Source organism: Hevea brasiliensis, unplaced genomic scaffold (assembly GCF_030052815.1).
Source record: "Hevea brasiliensis isolate MT/VB/25A 57/8 unplaced genomic scaffold, ASM3005281v1 Scaf163, whole genome shotgun sequence".
Classification (NCBI taxonomy): Eukaryota; Viridiplantae; Streptophyta; class Magnoliopsida; order Malpighiales; family Euphorbiaceae; genus Hevea; species Hevea brasiliensis.
This window is the reverse complement of record NW_026614656.1, coordinates 31,185-35,082: the sequence shown is the minus strand read 5'-3', so window position 1 is coordinate 35,082 and position 3,898 is coordinate 31,185.

Sequence of the window (3,898 nt, the reverse complement as noted above, 5' to 3'; positions counted from 1 at the left end):
TTAATTGACCCAATCACATTGTGCCAAGTGTCAAACCTATATTTAATCTTGACTTTGATCATCTTACATGATTCAAAGACATATGGCAAGATTATGTGTAGTGCCATGTGTCACCATCTCATGGTGCCACATGTCACCCTGTGAAATGACCAAAATACCCCTGTGTCTTAATTTTGAGTTCTCAACCCAAAATAATTATTTCTCTTCTTCTAATCAATTTATATCAAATCTAAATTAATTAATTAATTAATCTTTATTAATTAATTTCTCATTAATTAAATTCATATTTAAACACTTTAAATATAAATTTAACTTATACTATACATCTAATAATCTAGATTTGGTTTCAAGTCATGTTAGGGACTTTGCAATCTAATTGCAAACCAAACCTATTTAATTAATCGATTAAACTCCTCAATTAATTAATTAAATCATATTTAATTTGGTGATTACTTGTGCATTTGTGTGACTTACTAGGCTTATTGCTAATTGGCAATGAGACATGATATCAACTCTTAATATCATCAGAACTCTTTCTTATTATAAATTATTTCTCTAAATCATTTTATGCAGCTCATAGACTATGGTAACACCTAGCATAGCGTGCCAGGGCCACCCAATCAGTAATAAGGTTTACCTTAAATGGACCTATAATCATATGTTACCATGCACTAGAATCTCTGTGTTACAAAATCCCAATTCGAGCTGGAGTCATGGTTTATGTCAAACCGCATTTGCTATGACTATTATGTTCTCTTTTAATTCCAATTCTTGATTAAAAAGATTTTTCTCATCAGAAACTCTTTTATGATTAAATCTATCTGTCCTGGCCAGGAACTTGAAACATCAAGAACAATTAAATGAACATAGGATTTTATCCCTATTTACTTAGAGAAGAAGATTCCGTCTTGATCAACTCCTACCTTCATATATAACTAGTAGGAGCCAACACATGCCCATATACCCATACACAGTACAAGTATGAAAGCAGTATCAAACTCAAACCACCTATATACAAGATAACTGTGCTATCTCAGGTCTAAAGATTATATGCACTAATATGATTTATAACAATACATTGACAAGAGTACACTCCATGTGCTTGTCATAAATGTCATTGGTTCCGCCTACTTATCATGTATGAGTGCCTATCATGTTTGTTATATGGCATGAGACTCACCATTCCATCTTATTTACATCTCATATAAATAACTTGGGAACAAACATGATTACAATCTTTCTGGATAAGTAATATCCTTATTGTGAAGTCTCCTCGATTGTGAACCTATTTATGATACTTTGTGCTAGAAATACTATCACTCATATTCTTAACAACTTAAGAATAGAATTTCTAACAAAATATCAATAGACCTTTTCTATTACATATAAATATATTATGTAAACGGAAAAGTGAAAATGCCTTTTATTAATAAAAACATATACAAGATACATACTAAATGATATGCTCTAGGGCATACTACTAACAATCTCCCACTAGCACTAGACCCATTCATTACAATATCTTAGACCCATCTTCTCAAGATGTCCGTCTAGCTGAGTTTGTGACAAAGGCTTAGTGAATGGATCAGCTGGATTTTCAGCTGATACTATTTTCTACATGGCTACATCTGTAAAACCCCTATATTAAAGTAGTCTATGCAATCTACTGTTCCAGTGACATGTGTCAGTCCGGACAATTATGGGGATTAGAACTACATCTAAGACACTTAGATAAGCCCTGAACGCAAATAACTAGTAATTGCCAAATAGTTAAGTATAAATAAAAAAAACGGAACACAAAAAATTAAATGAGTCGAGAGTCACAACGATGGGTGACCTTCTCGGGAATGACTGCGAGGTTAGTCTAAACTCAAATTTCGAATCGTAAAATGTGACGTCGCGATCCTTAGGACTATTGTGAACAAAGTGGAAAAGAGAAAATCACAGAAAAGAATTGTCAAGTAGGTCAAATAATTAGGTCAGGGATCCGGAAGAAATATCGAATAATTTGCAAACCAGATTGAACCAGTGAGGGGTAATTTGGTCAATTCACCCCTAGAGCTGACTCCTAACCTAACTATCCAATAAAATGTGAGAAATTAAAATTGTGAAATATATAATTAAATTGAAGAAGTGAGGAAAAGAAAAGAAAAAAAATAAAGAATTATGACATCATGTATGTGACATCATGCATGACTTCATAATTCATTTTAAATTAATGACTTAATTTGACTAAGTCAAATTTAGGCTAAATATACAATAAATGAAAATAAAACAAAATAAATTTAGTCTTCTTCTTTACCACTCCAAGCCACCTCATCTTCTGTCTCTAACTCTCTCATTTTTTTTCCTCTATTAACATACATTAAAAGCTCACAAAACCTTACTTTCCTTCATGATCTTCATAATCTTTAACACTAAATATTGAAATTTCATCTTGGGTTGATAGTTGAAACTGAAAGAAGAGGAAATGAAGGAGATTTGAAGAAGTAGAAAATTCATAATTTGAGGTAAGTTATTCAAATCTCTTTCTTTAGTATAAATGTTTGAAGTTGAGTTCATGTGGATGAATTATTGTAGAAACAAATGAAAAAAAAAATCATGCATATATAGCAACCCATGAAATTTGTCCATGTTAGAGATGAATAGGATTTGATGGGTTTGGATGCAATTAAATATATAGGCAAATTTGATTGAGTGTGTAGATAATATTTATACACTTTTATTTCATGATTTGAAGCTATTAAAGAATTAGGGTTCTTAACCCTTAGGGTTTTGGGGAGGAAATTTGAGAAATTGGTAAATTGATGTATTTTGACTTAAATGAGACTCAAAATGGTCAATTGAGACAAATTACGATGTGTTTGAATGGTTAGAAGTAAAACTAAATTCGGATAGGTAGGGGTCCAATTCTGGACAGCCTAACCTAGGTCCCTTTGAGGGACCAAAACTATAATTCTGCCACTCCAAATGGTGTAAGGCCAATTGAAGATAAAAATAGACACATAATGACACATTTTTCATGGAGAAACTATGCCTAGAAAGTGAGTCTAAGTTAGTGAACAATTAGGTTAAACCCGGAATTGGCATAATGCCACTGGATAAAAATGACCAAATGAAAAGTATTTGCTCATTTGCCATAACTTGGTCTAGGAACGTCCAAATGACCTAATTTTCGAACCATTAAAAAGCTATGACATATTACTATAAATTTCTTGAAGAACACCAATCCAAATTCTGTCCATAACTAAGTCATTTTGCCACCCAAAGTTAATGGTCCAAAACTATCAGAACCACTTAGGTGCCCAGAAATTCTGGGTTAAACCAATCCGACCAGCCATGTTCAAATGGCCATATCGTAGGCTACAAAACTCCAAATGGAGTGATTCAAAAAGGAAATTAAAGCTAAGACAATAAGAAACAACTTTGATGAAGGACACTTAGCCAAATTTCCACTGTAGATAGATCAATAGAACAGTAAAAACAAGTAACCCAAAACTGAAATTTTGAGATTTAAACCTAATAGGCTTTGAATTGAATTTGGCAATCAATGCCAACAAAATTATGACTCAAAATGTGGTATGTGGGTGTAATTAGAATTAACATATCTAATTAGTATGAAAAAGTCTATTTTCACCAAATGGTCAAATGAATAGTAGCCACAATTATGCTAAGTACAAAGGACTCAATTTTATAGAGTAAATTAAGTGTATAAAATCTAATTATTGAATTTATTAATTAGAAATAAATTGAACAGATATTGAAACACTTTAGTTATGTGTTTTAGTGGGAAAGGAGCTCTCCAAAGAAGGAGGAGGAATTGAACCAAGACAAGCCTAGATAAGAGGTTTGTGCACAACTAACTCTTTTGTTATTTTTCACTTCCAAATTGATTTGA